At 46.7% G+C, this 18,458-nt stretch overlaps 1 long non-coding RNA gene across 1 annotated transcript in view; it reads left to right on the forward strand.

Annotated features, from left to right (window-relative positions):
- The first annotated feature begins 3,075 nt into the window (after positions 1-3,075).
- The window catches only part of LOC142915734 (uncharacterized), a 60,246-nt gene continuing 44,863 nt past the window's right edge, over positions 3,076-18,458 (forward strand). The window contains exon 1 of the long non-coding RNA XR_012936075.1: positions 3,076-6,488. This is a non-coding gene — a long non-coding RNA (uncharacterized LOC142915734). The remainder of the gene's footprint in view (positions 6,489-18,458) is intronic.

An 18,458-nucleotide genomic window follows, 5' to 3' on the forward strand; every position in this document is an offset into this window, starting at 1 on the left:
ACACATTGACGGCCTACAGGCCAGGAAAGTCTCAACATTTACGGCACACGAAGGACGCATTCACGCAATCGGCCCGTGCTCCGTTTTGAAGTTTTAAAATGAAACATCTTTGAATCGCGTGTTTTGAATTAGATTATTGTTATTTCTTCATTAAAAGCTTATTTCATTTTACATCCGGAAGACTTCGTTGAGAAGGACATTTCGTGTGAATTTTCTCTCGTCGTTAAGTAGATGGCCTTGCCGGGGGTTCGGTTCGATGCGGACTTTCACCTGTTTGGGATTGCGGGATCGAGATAAGGCGACACGGAGCTGCTGGCCGTCTGTAGATCGATTCCAACGTAATCGAGCGTCTGTCCCTGCACCTCCGTCGTTGGTACAGGGGGTGCGTGTCTCCGTTGTGGAGTTTCTGGATAATGTTTGGAATTGCCACAATTTTGACCGTGACACCAACATGCGTTGTGAATGACACAACGTTATGTTTTACATCTGCCGTTTAGCAGACTGCGCATATTTTGGTGAATGTTACTGGGGTAGCCAGGTGTGCCTGTCGGATTTTAACCTGGAACGTCTGCAATGAATAGAGAATGTGCTACCACATTCTTGGTTCTTTCGGTAAAGTCACGTAAATAGAAAATAACAAAAACAAGAAAATTGGAAAATAATAAATTGATGAAAAGATGCCCATTGGTCGACTGAGATGACTGTGCCCCCCACAGTGTACACACACACAGTGTATATACAACACAGTGCACAGACACACACAGTGCACACACACACAGTGTACACACACACAGTGTACACACACAGTGCACACACACACAGTGTACACACACACACAGAGTGTACACAATAATTTCAGTATATTTTTTGGTATACCCCTGTGAGCCATTCGGCTCTTGAATCAAGTGCAACCACAACAAACACAAACCCGAACAAGAAACACATCTTAAAGTGACTACTTTGTGTGACTCTGCAAACAGAAAATTCATGAAAAAAACAGCTAAATGTTCCTGAAAAAAGCACCGTACACCAACGCTGTGTGCTAAAAATCCCAGTGGGATGCAATGTCCACGTTGTTGTTGTTGCTGAGTTCAAGGGAGGGAGCAATGGAAAATGAATCTAAATCAACTTAAACTCCAATCCCGCTCTGTGACGTCACTACACAGCATCACTTCATCGGTGTGAAACGCCAGAGGGTGTCCCTCGCTAGTGACGTCATGTCACCAAGGTATTCACCCCTCCCCCGTTTGCCGCGCTCTTGAACATGACGTCACCTCCGCTTGGGTCACTGCCGATATCGTTCCAGTGCCAATCCTTATTTGGGCAAAGCTACGCCCAGTGACTGGCGGCTCATTAACATAATGTGTTCGTTAAAGCCGTCGCGAGTTTTTTGCGACGGGTTCAGCACCCCACAACATATGGGACGGATAACATTAACATAATTTATTCATTCAATAACTTATTTATTTACGGAGCAGCTCATTGTGGGAGGAGCGTGTCTCGTACCCCGGATGTGACGTCATGTCACCTGCTGCCGCATGACGTCACGAGGTAACAGGAAGCTATCGCTTCCTGCACTGAAATCCGAGGTGAGAAATTTTCATTGCGATTGTGGTTGTTGTGGTGGTGGTAGTGGTGGTTGTTGTTGTTTACCAAGGTAGAGCCTCGCTCTCTCTCGTAGGGATGTCAGTTGAGTAGCAGCGAGCATGGGAATCGATGTCCAGGTTGGAACTTTACAACGCGGGGCCTTGCCACGTGGGGCCTTGCCTCCTGCCCTCGCCTGATTGCATTCACTTTAATTATCTCACTTAAGTTTAATTTGTCTTCACCCGGCTCACCACTTTGTAATTTTGTGTTATTGTAAATATTCACGCAGTTTTTATTTTCTTTTGTTAGCAGGCCAAGCCCGCTTGAGCTGCTATACCGCTCTTGTTATCAGAAGCAACCTGCCCACAACAACACAAGGTGAGGCTTTGTCAACGTGTGTGAATGTTTTGACTTAAAACTTTGGTGACTGCAGGAATTAATATTCTTGGTTCTTTCGGTAAAGTCACGTAGATAGAAAATTAAATGAAAATAAATGAAAAAATGTAAATAAAGCAAAAAACTCACGTCGTTTTGATCGCAACACAGTGGTCTTTATTTAATGTAATTGTATTATCTGTTATTGTTATTTTCTATCTACGTAACTTTACCGAAAGAAACAAGAATACCTGTGTCAATGTCTATCGGTCAAAGACGCTAAACGGAGATACGCGCAAACTCCAAATATACAGCAGGCGTCAGGGTCGGGATCAAACCCACGACTTCCTGTATACCAGGTGAGGTAGTTAACGTCTCACCACGGAGAGAGACACGCAAACTCCAGTTAGCCTCGGCTATGTTCGTTGATCCTCAATTAATTACTTGGTGGAGTGAGGAAGCATTCATGCCAAGCAGATGAAGGTGGCCAGGCGTGATTCTAGACACGCCACCGCCTGTTTACCCAGTGACAGTGTACAGTTTGTGTTTGCAGTAACATCTATTAGCTCTGTTGAACACGGAGGTTATAGCATTACAATAGTTTACTTTTGTTTTCCTCTGGAACTCTTTATATGAATGGAAACAGGAAGTTAACACAGCACACACATTCAGCTGAAGTCGGAACTGTTCATCCCAGCATTCAAGGACATCTGAGCCTGGATTCACACCTCTAAGTTGCGATTGAACGTTAATTTATGCATTTCTGCCTAACACAAATAGTATTGTTTTCACCACCCTTTGCTATGTCAGCTGAATTTAGCTCTCATAAATATTCCTTTTGTAGCCAGACAGCTGAAATTGTGTGCTCGGAGTTTTGGGTGGACATTCATTTTGAAGATACGAGGGCTTCCAGGCATGTTTATGACCGTTTGCCCTCTCATTGTGTGCCATAACAGCCCTGTGATGAATTTGGGACACTTCTTCACTACTTCATGAATATATGAATAAGTATAGACGTGTAAGTCACGTGTTACTGTGTATATATTAATTCCTCTGTGCTTCGATACTGACGTGGTGATGGTGTGGATATTATTTTTTTCTGTCTGCAGCTGACGCTGGTTTGCTGGAGCAAGGCACTCAGCGCAGCTCTGTACGACAAGGCAACAATGCGACCAGCGTGCATACAGCACGGATCGGACTGGAAATTTGACACGGCACCAGAGAACTCGCACGGGAGAGAAACCCTTCAAGTGCACTGTGTGTGGGAAGGCATTTGCATGGCCATCAGTTCTTGAGATCCACCAGAGAACACACACGGGAGAGAAACCCTTCAGGTGCACGGTGTGCGGGAAGGCATTTTCACAGTCATCACATCTGCAAAGACATCAGAGTACACACACAGGAGAGAAACCCTTCAAGTGCACTCTGTGCGGGAAGGCGTTTGCACAGTCCCCACATCTTCTAGTACACCAGAAAACACACACGGGAGAGAAACCCTTCAAGTGCAGTACGTGTGGGAAGGCGTTTGCACATTCATCTCCTCTTGTAGCACACCAGAGAACACACACGGGAGAAAAACCCTTCAAGTGCAGTGTGTGTGGGAAGGCATTTTCACGGTCATCTGTTGTTAAAAGACACCTGAGAACACACAGAGGAGAGAAACCCTTCAAGTGTAATCTGTGCAGGATGGCGTTTGCACAGCAACAACATCTTCAAGTACACCAGAGAACACACACGGGAGAGAAACCCTTCAAGTGCACTCTGTGCGGGAAGCCGTTTGCACTTTCATCATCATCTTCAAGTACACCAGAGAACACACACGGGAGAGAAACCCTTCAAGTGCAGTGTGTGTGGGAAGGCGTTTGCACGTTCATCTGCTCTTAAAAAACACCAGAGAACACACACAGGAGAGAAACCCTTCAGGTACACTCTGTGCGGGATGGCGTTTGCACAGTCATCACATCTTCAAGTACACCAGAGAACGCACAAGCATCAGAAGGTCCACAAGGAGTGGAGTCTGAAAACAGCTTGTGAAAGTCAAAGTGCCACAATAAGCCCATCCCTCATGAAATAAGAACCGAAAGAAAATCCCAGCTTGGACACTTTTAAAGGTATCGAGGTGAAATATGAAGAGGTGATGGTGAAGAGGGAAGAAGTGATGGTGAAGAGCGAAGAAGTGAAGGTGAAATGTGAAGAAGTGATGGTGAAGAGCGAAGAAGTGAAGGTGAAATATGAAGATGAAGATTCAACTCCAAAATGGGACCTTCACATCGATGGAGGCAACGTGAAGCAGGAGGAGAATTCTGATTGAGGCAGAGCGAGGCAACTCCCAGCAGTTCGTGGAAGTGGAGGTGTGGGTGGACTTCCTCCAAGACAATACAAAGTCAGGTGGAGACCCGGTAGATGTGTAAACTTTGCGTTTTAATAATTGTGTTATTTTATTTTGGGCACCGTTATAATATATGCCACAGGACCCGCACGAGCTTAATCCGGCACTGTCCGGGATACCGTTCCAGTGGCCAACCAGGCTGTTGAAAACACCGCGGGTGGAGTTGAGGGTGACGGTGGAGGACGTGAAGGGGGCGATTGATGCCGATGGGCGGCGGGGTGGTCATCCGAGAGGATGCCCAGTGGGGAGATGAAGCAATGAAATCGCTCCACGTGTCAGGCGCTGGGTGGATCACCGCACAGCGGCATCGTGGGAGGTTGCGACGGCACGGGGAGGTCTCTACCCGCTAGTGGATTGACCGTGGCTGATGGTGACGACGACGATGATGGATGTTGCTCACTCAACTCTGCGACTTACAGAACGCCGGAGACGCACGGCGATGTGCGGGGTGTTCAGCGGCACGGTGGAGCCGATGGCCTCCTTGCAGCCGCTGTACAGCTGACGCACGACGTGGAGCAGGGCAGGGAGCACGCTGTCCACTATGTCCTGTCAGCTGCCGCTCAGCTGACCCATAGCCTGCAGTAGGGCAGGGAGCGAGCTGTCCACTATGTCCTCACTGTGGCTACTGCACAGCTGACCCACAGCCTGCAGTAGGGCAGGGAGCACGCTGTCCACAATGGCCTCACTGTGGCTACTGCACAGCTGACCCGCAGCCTGCAGGAGAGGAGTCGGCGCGCTGTCCATGAGCCAGGACATCCCGTGGGGCCAGGCTGGGCCGCCCCTCTCCTGTCCGTGTGCGTGGCCGCTGGTGAACATCGGTCCCCAGGTGGCGACCGCTGCCGGTGGAGAGACGTCCTTCACGAGTCCCGAGTAGTTGTTGATCGTGGTGGTGGTGCTGGTGTTGGAGCCGTTGATGTTCGAACCCCCACGCTGAGATCCTCCGAGAAGTTCCACCACCGGCTGCGTGAGCAGCAGAACCACAGTGAGCACAGCCGTGAAGATTGCCACGCTGGTGGTGGTGGTGGTGGCGAAGTTCTCCGCAGACCTCGAAGTGGAGGAGCGGCGTGGGGCGAGGTGGTTGCCTCTCCCGGAGCCGACTCCACTCTGGTCGCTCCAATGGATACACCTTAGTCACAGGCCTTTAATGACAAGAATGTGAAGTTGAACACTCAGTTCCTAGGTTAAACCTGCATGGTGAGAGTGGCCAGTCTTTGTGGACCTGTGGGTTGGGTAGATCTCTAACCAGGAGCGAGAGCCAATAAGCTCCCAAGCATTCACTCGGTTTTAATAATTCCATTCTAGATTTGAAGCTTTCGTGACTGCAAGGATCCATACTCTTTGGTTCTATTCGGTAAAGTCACGTAGGTAAAAAGATAAAATAACAAAAATCACGACGTTTCAGCCACAACACAAGTGGCCTTCATCATGACAGCACGGTCCCTTCACCTGATGAAGGCCACTTGTGTTGTGGCCGAAACGTCGTGATTTTTGTTATTTAATTATTCCACTTATATGGTGCTTGCTTTATTGCCTCTGGCAATTCGGACTTTTGTATCTCGTCTCAGACACACGAAGAGCATCCCCAAGTAGCAGCTGCCCCTGTGTGGCACAAGGTGGTGGCCCTGCACCGGCCTGCATGTGGACAAGAGCCTGTCAGTAGGGGGCGATGGTTGATGTGGCATCTTAGTTGTGGAGTTTGTAGGCAATGTTTCGAATTTGATAAATTTTGACCCAGACGCCAGCATGCAATGGCCTACTCGTTTTGAATGACGCAACAATAGTACGTTGTACATACACTGTTAAGCAGACAGTGCGTATTTTTTAAAATATCTTCTTGTTAATGCGATGTAAACTGATGCAGTATATTTCAGTGCAGTAATTCAATTTAGAATGAATACTTGTCTGATTGTGTGCATACATGTAAAATTTTGTCTATAAGGGTCAAACATTGAATAAGTGATGTTAGGACAAAGTGTGTGTGTGTGTTTGGAAGTAACCTGTACAGAGAACTCAGGTGAGACTCATTGTTCTTGTGATACAGGTCAAAGGGTATTTTTGTGTTTTCAGGAAGCATCTCCCTCTGCAGCAACTCATCGTCTTTGAAATAAGGAGCATACTCGGATCATTAATCAGTTACGTGGCACACCACTCAAAGGTTACACATAGAGGAGGTTCATTCTCTGCAACACAAATTGTAGTTTTGTATTACGTGTTGACGTAGATTTTCTCGAACTAGGACATGAAATGCTCCTTGCTGATTCACGTCTGGATGTTCACGACCAAGAGTTGAAGCAAGCCTGACCACCTGCGGCGCCCCTCATAACCATTTGCGGCCTTGGGCCAGGAAAGTCACGAAAAAAATTGCACGCGAACGACGCCTCCACGCAAGCTCCCGATGCTCCGTCTTGAAGTTTGAAAATGAAACAGCTTTTAATTGTATTATGTTTTGAATTATATAGTTGTATTTCTTCATTAAAAGCTTATTCATTGAAAACGACATTTCGTGTGAGTTTTCTCTCATCGTTAAGTAGACGATGGCCTTGCCGGGGGTTTGGTTCGATGCGGACTATCACCTGGTAGGGATCGCGGGATCGAGATAAGGCGACACGGAGCTGCTGGCCGTCTGCAGATCGATTCCAACGTAATCGAGCATCTGTCCCTGCGCCTCCGTCGTTGGTACAGGGGGTGCGTGTCTCCGTTGTGGAGTTTCTGGATAGTGTTACTGGAATTGACACAATTTTGACCGTGACACCAACATGCAATGTGCGTTGTGAGTGACACAGTGGTTTGTTTTACATCTGCCGTTTAGCAGACTGCGCATGTTGTGGTGAATGTTACTGGGGTAGCCAGGTGTGCCTGTCGGGTTTTTAACCTTGAACCTCTGCAATAAATAGAGAATGTGCTACCACATTCTTGGTTCTTTCGGTAAAGTCACGTAGATAGAAAACAAGAAAATTGGAAAATAATAAATTGATGAAAAGATGCCCATTGGTCGACTGAGATGACTGTGCCCCCCACAGTGTACACACACACAGTGTATATACAACACAGTGCACAGACACACACAGTGCACACACACAGTGCACGCACACACAGTGTGTGTACACACAGTGTACACACACTGTACATTCACAGTGTACACGTACACACAGTGTGTACGTGTACACACACACAGTGCACACACAGCGTGTACGTACACAGTGTGTACACACAGTGTACACAATAGTTTCAGTTTATATATTTTGGTATACCCCTGTGAGCCATTCGGCTCTTGAATCAAGTGCAACCACAACAAACACAAAAACGAACAAGAAACACATCTTAAAGTGACTACTTTGTGTGACTGCAAACAGAAAATCCATGAATTAAAAACAGCAAAATATTCCTGAAAAAAGCACCGTACACCAAGGCTGTGTGCTAAAAAAATCCCAGTGGGATGCAATGTCCACGTTGTTGTTGTTGCTGAGTTCAAGGGAGGGAGCAATGGAAAATGAATCTAAATCAACTTAAACTCCAATCCCGCTCTGTGACGTCACCACTCAGCATCACCTCATCGGCGTGAAACGCCAGGGGGAGGTGTACCTCGCCAGTGACGTCATGTCACCAAGGTATTCACCCCACCCCGTCTACCGCGCCCTTGAGCGTGACGTCACCTCTGCCTGGGTCAACTTCCGTTATCTGTTCAAGTACAATCCTTATTTGGGCAAAGCTACGCCCGGTGACTGGCGGCTCATTAACATAATGTATTCGTGAAGGCCGTCGCGAGTTTATTGCGACGGGTTTCAGCACCCACGCCCCATCCCTCCACGTATGGGCCGGACTCATTAACATAATTTATTTAAATTAAGACCCGCTCGTTGCGGGAGGGGAGTGTCTTGTACCACTCAAGTGACGTCACCTCCTGCTGCCGCGTGACGTCACGAGGTAACAGGAATCTGCCGCTCCGCACGTGAACTGAAATCCGAGGTGAGAAATTCTCATCGCGGTTGTGGTGGTGGTGGTGGTGGTTGTGGTGGTTGTTGTTTACCAACGTAGAGCCTCGCTCTCTCTCGCTCGTAGGGATGTCAGTTGAGTAGCAGTGAGCATGGGAATCGATGTCCAGGTTGGAACTTTACAGCGCGGGGCCTAGCCACGCGGGGCCTTGCCTCCTGCCCTCGCCTGATTGCGTTTACTTTAATTATCTCGCTTAAGTTTAATTTGTCTTCACCCGGCTCGCCACTTTGTAACTTTGTTTTTATTGTAAATATTCACGCAGTTTTTATTTTTTTTCACCAGGCCAAGCCCGCTTGAGCTGCTATACCGCTCTTGTTATCAGAAGCAACCTGCCCACAACAACACAAGGTGAGGCTTTGTCAACAGCGTGGTGGTGTTCACTCTAGACGCGTGGTGGTGTTCACTCTAGACACGTGGTGGTGTTCACTCTAGACGCGTGGCGGTGTTCACTCTAGACGCGTGGCGGTGTTCACTCTAGACGCGTGGCGGTGTTCACTCTAGACTCGGGGTGGTGTTCACCCTAGACGCGTGGCGGTGTTCACTCTAGACACGTGGCGGTGTTCACTCTAGACCAGGGGTCGGGAACCTATGGCTCGCGAGCCAGATGTGGCTCTTTTGATGATTGCATATGGCTCGCAGATAAAACAAAATATTCTCACTTGTTTTAATCCATACATCGATTTTTCACTGCGCATGTCCTGTTCAGGGCTGCAGGAGCAATTGTCCATTATTTTAATTGGATGATACTGGCCTACGTTTGCCGTTGCTGGGTAAAACAGGTAAACGCCCCCTTTTGAATCAGTCTGAGACTGCGTCTGCTCGGTCATTAGCTCAAAGCTAACCCTTCGACAAAGAAGATGGCGAAAAGAAAAAAAGACGACGAGTATCGTACATTTCAGGACGAATGGACCGAAGAATTCGCCTTTGTGGAGAGAGCGGGTTCTGCGGTGTGTCTAATTTGCAATGACAAAATTACATCGTTGAAACGGTCGAATGTAAAGCGGCACTTCGACACGCGCCACGCTACCTTTGCATCAAAATACCCTGCGGGAGACAGCAGAAAGAAAGCGTGCCAAGAGCTTTTGAGCAGGGTGCAAGCTAGCCAGCAGCAACTCCGCGTATGGACCCGGCAAGGTGACTATAATTCGGCTAGCTTTGCTGGTTCTTTAGCAATAGTGAGGAACGGAAAACCATTCACAGATGGCGAGTATGCTAAAACGTTCATGCTGGATGTAGCCAATTAACTTTTTGATGATCTTCCGAACAAAGACAAGATAATCAAACGGATACAAGACATGCCTCTGTCGGCAAGAACTGTTCATGATCGTACCATCGTGATGGCAAACAAAGTGGAGGAAACGCAAGTGAAGGACATAAATGCAGCGCCGTTCTTTTCTCTGGCTTTGGATGAGTCAACAGACGTGAGCCATTTGTCGCAGTTCAGCGTGATTGCAAGATATGCTGTTGGTGACACACTGCGCGAAGAAAGTCTTGCTGTTCTGCCATTAAAAGGGTCCACAAGAGGTGAGGATTTATTCAAGTCTTTCATGGAGTTTGCTCAAGAAAAAAGTCTACCTATGGATAAACTTCTCTCAGTGTGTACTGATGGTGCTCCGTGTATGGTGGGGAAAAACAAAGGATTTGTGGCGCTTCTCCGTGAACATGAAAATAGACCCATCCTAAGTTTCCATTGCATTATACACCAGGAGGCACTTTGTGCTCAGATGTGTGACAGGCAGTTTGGCGAAGTGATGTCGCTGGTCATTCGTGTGATCAACTTTATTGTTGCCCGAGCCTTAAATGATCGCCAGTTTAAAACACTGCTGGATGAAGTTGTAAATAACTATCCTGGTCTGCTTTTGCACAGCAATGTGCTTTGGTTGTCAAGAGGGAAGGTGCTTAGCCGTTTTGCGGCTTGCCTGAACGAAATCCGGACTTTCCTTGAAATGAAAGGCGTCGGGCATCCTGAGCTAGCCGACACCGAGTGGCTCCTCAAGTTTTACTATCTCGTAGATCTGACTGAACATCTGAACCAGCTCAACGTGAAAATGCAAGGCATTGGAAATACAGTGTTATCCCTTCAACAAGCTGTATTTGCTTTTGAAAACAAGCTGGAGCTTTTCATCACGGATCTTGAAACAGGTCGTTTACTACATTTTGAAAAACTGAGCCAATTTAAAGATGCATGCACAGCAAGTGAGCCCATTCAAAAACTTGATCTCCACCAGCTAGCTGGCTGCACATCCAGTCTCCTACAGTCCTTCAAAGCACGCTTTGGAGAATTTCGTGAGCACACTCGTCTTTTTAAGTTAATCACCCATCCAAACGAGTGTTCACTGAACACAGCCGACCTGAATTACATCCCTGGTGTCTCTGTCAGAGATTTTGAAGCAGAAGTGGCTGACCTGAAGGCCTCGGACATGTGGGTGAATAAGTTCAAGTCACTGAATGAAGATTTGGAAAGAATCACACGACAGAAAGCGGAGTTGGCGAGCAAGCACATGTGGACAGAAATGAAAAAACTCCAACCCGAAGACCAGCTGATTCTCAAAACTTGGAACGCGCTTCCTGTCACATACCACACACTGCAGCGTGTGAGTATTGCTGTATTGACCATGTTTGGATCTACGTATGCATGTGAGCAGTCATTCTCACATCTTAAAAACATCAAGTCCAACCTACGATCACGTTTAACGGATGAAAGCCTCAACGCTTGCATGAAGCTTAACCTCACCAAGTACCAACCCGACTACAAAGACATCAGCAAATCCATGCAGCACCAGAAGTCGCATTAATGGTGAGTGTTATAACAACATTATTTAAAAGAATAAATTCAGAGGCTTATTATACTGACATTTAGTTGAATTCACTTTTAAAATATATTATATGGCTCTCACTGAAATAAATTTCCAAATGTTTTGCTTTCATGGCTCTCTTAGTCAAAAAGGTTCCCGACCCCTGCTCTAGACACTTGGTGGTGTTCACTCTAGACGCTTGGTGGTGTTCACTCTAGATGTGTAGTGGTGTTCACTCTAGACACGTGGCGGTGTTCACTCTAGACGCGTGGCGGTGTTCATTCTCTACACGTAGAGGGGAGACCGGGGGATCGGGAAGGAAATCTACACGACCACGGGGAGAGAGACACGCAGCCTCGGCTGTGTTGATTGATCCTCAATTAACTACTTGGTGGAGTGAGGAAGCATTAATACTGAGCAGGTGAAGGTGGCCAGGCGTGGGTCTGGACACACCACCACCTGTGAACCATGCCAGTGTGTGACAGTGGTGGAGCCAGTGGGGGTGGAGTTGCACGTGCCCCCCCAACGATCCGATCGAAATCCCTAATTTTGATAGGATCATTGGGGTTTATTAGTAACGAGCTTCACTACCAGGCTTCGCCCGGGACTTGGATTATTGTCTTTGATTAACTTCACATTCCCTTCTATTTCACTGAAAAACCCTGGAAAAAATTGATGCTTGCAAGAAAGAAAAAAGCCGAAACAAATCAACTTACCTAAATCGGATGTTTTCACTCAAGGAAATTCAACCTTACCCCACTTCTACGTAAGGTCGATTTCGGCCACTCGGGAAGGGAATAATGACGTGGCGAGCTGAAAATAGTCACGTTCACTTAGAAATTCCAGACAGCGTAAGCTGTGCAAATTTTCACGACGCCAGAGCTCAGCGTTGGAGAGGTTTTTGCTGCTTCGCACAAACAAACAGATGGAATGTTCTGCTTCATATTTAAGATAGCAGTTCTACCCGTTCTTCGCACGGAGGATATGTATTGAACTCGGAGAATCCAATGGCTTCATCGGCCAGTAGCGAAGCGCCACCTAAAATCTCCCGGCACGCTGTTAACAGCTCTAAGCATTGCAGAGCGCTTAACTCAGAGGTGTTGCGGGTTGACGCCAGACACTTCATGGTCATTTCCCCCCCCCCCCCAAAAAAAATACAAAAGACTATTTATATTTTTTACATTGTGTACAGTATGGAACATACCCACATGCCAAATTTCAAGTGTGTGGCACGTTGGGAAGTATGCTAAACATTTCGAACAGACACACGTATCCACACATTTCCCTTTCATATATATGTAGATAAATCAGCATTTTGCGACCCCCACTGCCACCGTGTGGCATATTATTACGTGCCAGGGACTCTATGAGAGGACAACAGTCCGAGTCCATAATTGGCAATAAGTAACGGCAAAGCAGTTACAAGCGACTCACAGAATTTTGCGCAGTTGCGTATACAGTACACGACTTCCCTGAAGGCAAACACCTTCAGCGAGCGCAATGCCGATCACACCCGTCGAATAAAAAGCAAGGGACAAGTCATTACGTACTAACAACTCCTTACTAACAACTCCTTACTAACAACTCCTTACTAACAACTCCTTACTAACAACTCCTTACTTACTAACAACTCCTTACTTACTAACAACTCATTACTTACTAACAACTACTTACTAACAACTCCTTACTAACAACTCCTTACTTACTAACAACTCCTTACTAACAACTCCTTACGTACTAACAACTCCTTACTAACAACTCCTTACTAACAACTCCTTACTAACAACTTCTTACTTACTAACAACTACTATCATTTTTTCATTTCTGGAAGGGTTGCCCCCCCTACCTGAAAACCTGGCTCCACCTCTGAGTGTGTGACAGTGTCAAGTTTGTGTTTGCAGTAAAGTCTATTAACTCTATTGCGCACGGAGGTTATATCAAAACAGTAGTTTAGTTTTGTTTTCCTCTGCAACTCTTTGTAAGAATGGAGTCAGGAAGTTAACACAGCACACACGTGCAGCTGAAGTCGGATCTGTTCATCCCAGCATTCAAGGACATCTGTGCCTGGCTTCACACCTCTAAATTGCAATTGAACATTAATTTATGAATTTCTGCATAACACAAACAGTATTATTTTAAACACACTTTGCTACGTCAGCTGAATTTAGCTTTCATAAATATTCCTTTTGTTGCCAGCCAGCTGAAATTGTGTGCTCGGAGTTTTTGGTGAACATTCATTTTGAAGATACGAGGGCTTCCAGGTATGTTTATAACTATTTGCCCTCTCATTGTGTGCCATAACAGCCCGTGTGATGAATTTGGGACACTTTTCCACTATATCATGAATATATGAATAAGTATAGACGTGTAAGTCACGTGTTACTGTGTATATATGCTTTCCTCTGTGCCTCGATACTGACGTGTAGATGGTGTGGATATTATTTTTTTCTGTCTGCCGCTGACGCTTCCTCTGACGCTTCCTCTGCAGAATTGGTCTGATGGAGCAAAGGCACTCAGCGCAGCTCGGTATGACAAGTCAACAATGCGACCAGTGTGCATACAGCACGGATCGTACTGGAGATTTGACACGGCACCAGAGAACTCACACAGGAGAGAAACCCTTCAAGTGCAGTGTGTGTGGGAAGGCGTTTGCACATTCATCTAATCTTGTAGAACACCAGAGAACACACACAGGAGAGAAACCCTTCAAGTGCAGTGTGTGTGGGAAGGCGTTTGCACATTCATCTGCTCTTGTAGCACACCAAAGAACACACACGGGAGAGAAACCCTTCAAGTGCATTGTGTGTGGGAAGGCGTTTGCACAGTCATCTAATCTTGTAGAACACCAGAGAACACACACAGGAGAGAAACCCTTCAGGTGCAGTGTGTGTGGGAAGGCGTTTGCACAAACATCTACTCTTGTAGAACACCAGAAAACACACACGGGAGAGAAACCCTTCAGGTGCAGTGTGTGTGGGAAAGCATTTTCACGGTCACCTGCTCTTGTAATACACCAGAGAACACACACGGGATAGAAACCCTTCAAGTGCAGTGTGTGTGGGAAGGCGTTTGCACAGTCATCTCCTCTTGTAATTCACCAGAGAACACACACGGGAGAGAAACCCTTCAGGTGCACTCCGTGCGGGACGGCGTTTGCACAGCAATCACATCTTCAAGTACACCAGAGAACACAGAAGCATCAGAAGATCCACAAGGAGTGGAGTCTGAAATCAGCTTGTGAAAGTCAAAGTGCCACAATAAGCCCATCCCTCATGAAACAAGAACCGGAAGAAAATCCTAGCCTGGACACTTTTAAAGTTATCGAGGTGAAATATGAAGAGGTGATGGTGAAGAGGGAAGAAGTGATGGTGAAGAGGGAAGAGGTGATTGTGAAGAGGGAAGAAGTGAAGGTGAAATGTGAAGATGAAGATTCAACTCCAAAATGGGACCTTCACATCGATGGAGGCAACGTGAAGCAGGAGGAGAATTCTGACTGTGAGGCAGAGCGAGGCAACTCCCAGCAGTTTGTGGAAGTCGAGGTGTGGGTGGACTTCCTCCGAGACAATCCAAAGTCAAGTGGAGAGCCGGTAGATGTGTAAGCCAGAGACGATGTCGTTCCAATAGATGCACCTTTGTCACAGGCCTTTAATGACAAGAATGTGAAGTTGGACACTCAGTTTCTAGGTTCATCCTGCAGAGTAAGAGTGGCCAGTCTTTGTGGACCTGTGGGTTGGGTAGATCTTTAACCAGGAGCGAGAGACAATAAGCCCCCAATCATTCACTATGTTATAATAATTGCATTTACACCGTGCTTGCTTAATCGCCTCAGCAACTCAGAGTTTTGTGTCGTACCTCGTCTGAAACACTTGAGCATCCCCAAGTAGCAGCTGCCCCTGTGTGGCACAAGGTGGTGGCCCTGCACCAGCCTGCATGTGGACAAGAGCCTGTCAGTAGGGGGCGATGATTGATGCGTCATCTCAGCTGTGTAGTTTGTAGGCAATCTTGATTTGAAGCTTTCGTGACAGCAGGAATCCACACTCTTGAGTTATTTCGGTAAAGTCACCACGTGGGTAGAAACATAACAGATTACGGCGTTTCGATGGCAACACAAGCAATTATTTGTAGCGTAATGTTTTAAATTTGCTACATTTTGACCCAGACGCCAGCATGCAACGGCCTACTCGTTTTGAATGACGCAACAATAGTACGTTGTACATACACTGTTAAGCAGACGGTGCGTATTTGTAAAATAACTTCTTGTTAATACGATGTAACGTGATGCAGTCAATTTCGCTGCAGTAATTCAATGTTGTTAATATGCCCGTCAATGATTTAGAATGAATACTTGTCTGATTGTGTGCGTACGTGTAACATTTTGTATGAGGAACAAACATTGAATAAGTGATGTTAGGACAAAGTGTGTGTGTTTTGGAAGTAACCTGTACAGAGAACTCAGGTGAGATCCGTTGTTCTTGTGATACAGGTCAAAGGGTACTTTTGTGTTTCACGAAGCGTCTGCCTCTGGAGCAACTCATTGTCTTTGAAGTAGGAAGCATGCTCGGATCATTCATCAGTTACAAGGCATACCACTTGAAAGTTACACGTATAGGAGAAGGTACAATCTCTACAACACGAATTGTAGTTTTGGCTTACTAGTTGACGTAGATTTTGTCTAACTGGGACTAGAAATGCACCTTGCTGATTCACGTCTGGATGTTCGTACCTATCGGTTGAAGCAAACCCCACTGCTGTTGTTGAGACGCTGTGCACCAATAAGGGTCCAACACATTGACGGCCTTCAGGCCAGGAAAGTCACAACATTTGCACACGAAGGACGCATCCACGCAAGTATCCCGTGCTCCGTTTTGAAGTTTTAAAATGAAACATCTTTGAATTGTGTTGTGTTTTGGATTAGATGATTTTATTTCCTCATTAAAAGCTTGTATCAATTTACATCTGGAAGACTTCATTGAAAAGGACATTTCGTGTGAATTTTCTCTCGTCATTAAGTAGATGGCCTTACCGGGGGTTTGGTTTAATGTGGACACAAACAGTGTACACACACAGTGTACACACACACAGTGTACACACACACAGTGACACACACAGTGTATACACATAGTGTACACACACAGTGTATACACAATAATGTCCACGTTGCTGAGCCCACGCACCCAAGGGAGGGAGCAATAGAAAATGAATCTAAATCAACTTAAACTCCAACTCTGTGACGTCACCACTCTGCGTTACCTCATCGGCGTGAAACGCCAGGGGGAGGTGTACCTCGCTAGTGACGTCATGTCACCAAGGTATTCACCCTTCCCCCGTCCACCGCGCTCTTGAGCGTGACGTCACCTCCGCTCGGGTCACTGCCTATATCGTTCCAGTGGCAATCCTTATTTGGGCAAAGCTACGCCCAGTGACTGGCGACTCATTAACATAATGTGTTCGTTAAAGCCGTCGCGAGATTATTCAGCGCCCACGCCCCCATCCGTCGACATATGGGCCAGCCTCATTAACATAATTTATTCAGTTGGAGAGCCGCTCTTGGGAGGGAAGTGACGTCATACTACTTCCTGCTGTCGCGACGCAACAGGAAGTTGCCATGTGCGCGCTTGCACTGAAATCCGAGGTGAGAAATTCTCATCGTTGTGGTGGTGGTGGTGGTTGTGGTGGTTGTTGTTTACCAAGGTAGAGCCTCTCTCGTAGGGATGTCAATTGAGTAGCAGCGAGTATGGGAATCGATGTCCAGGTTGGAACTTTGCTCCAGGTTGGAACTTTACTCTTAAAGAACACCAGAGAACACACACGGGAGAGAAACCCTTCAGGTGCAGTGTGTGTGGGAAGACATTTTCATGGTCATCCGCTCTTAAAACACCAGAGAACACACACGGAAGAGAAACTTTTCAAGTGCAGTGTGTGTGGGAAGACATTTTCAGATTAATTTGCTCTTAAAACACACCAGAGAACACACACGAGAGAGAAACCTTTCAAGTGCAGTGTGTGTGGGAATTCATTTTCAGATTCATCTGCTGTTAAAACACACCAGAGAACACACGCGGGAGAGAAACCTTTCAAGTGCAGTGTGTGCGGGAAGGCATTTGCACATTCATCAAATCTTCAAGTACACCAGAGTACACACACGGGAGAGAAACCCTTCAAGTGCAGTGTGTGCGGGAAGGCTTTTGCACATTCATCAAATCTTCAACTACACCAGAGAACACAGAAGCATCAAAAGATCTGCAAGGAGTGGAGTCTGAAATCAGCTTGTGAAAGTCAAAGTGCCGCAATGAGCCCATCCCTCATGAAACACGAACCGGAAGAAAATCCCAGCTTGGACACTTTTAAAGGTAGCGAGGTGAAATATGAAGAGGTGCAGGTGAAATGTGAAGAGGTGAAGGTGAAGAGGGAAGAAGTGATGGTGAAGAACGAAGAAGTGAAGGTGAAATGTGAAGATGAAGATTCAACTCCAAAATGGGACCTTCACATCGATGGAGGCAACGTGAAGCAGGAGGAGAATTCTGACGGAGGCAGAGTGAGGCAACTCCCAGCAGTTTGTGGAAGTGGAGGTGTGGGTGGACTTCCTCCGAGACAATCCAAAGTCAAGTGGAGACCCGGTAGATGTGTAAGCTTGAGACGATGTCGCTCCAATAGATACACCTTTGTCACAGGCCTTTAATGACAAGAACGTGAAGTTGAACACTCAGTTCCTAGGTGCAACCTGCAGAGTAACGGCGGCCAATCTTTGTGGACCTGTGGGTTGGGTAGATCTCTAGCCAGGAGCGAGAGACAATAAGCTTCCAAGCATTCACTATGTTATAATATTTGCATTTACACGGTGCTTGCTTTATCGCCTCGGCAACTCAGAGTTTTGTGTCGTACCTCGTCTGAAGCACTCGAAGAGCATCCCCAAGTAGCAGCTGCCCTTGTGTGGCACAAGGTGGTGGCCCTGCACCAGCCTGCATGTGGACAAGAGCCTGTAAGTAGGGGGTGATGATCGATGCGTCATCTCAGTTGTGTAGTTTGTAGGTAATCTTGATTTGAAGCTTTCGTGACTGCAGGAATCCACACTCTTGAGTTATTTCGGTAAAGTCACCACGTGGGTAGAAACATAACAGATCACGGCGTTTAGATCACAACACAAGCAATCGTCATCAGGTGGGACAACCACAGCAAGAGAAACTGCTGAAGTAGTAGGCGCCTACTCCAGCAGTTTCCTCTTATTGCTGCTGTGCTTGTCCCACCTGATGACGATTGCTTGTGTTGCCATCGAAACGCCGTGATCTATTATTTGTAGCGTAATGTTTAGAATTTGCTAC

This window comes from Petromyzon marinus, unplaced genomic scaffold (assembly GCF_048934315.1).
Source record: "Petromyzon marinus isolate PM22_M1 ecotype Great Lakes invasive population unplaced genomic scaffold, UKy_Petmar_22M1.pri1.0 PM_G_Scaffold_34, whole genome shotgun sequence".
NCBI classification, from domain to species: Eukaryota; Metazoa; Chordata; class Hyperoartia; order Petromyzontiformes; family Petromyzontidae; genus Petromyzon; species Petromyzon marinus.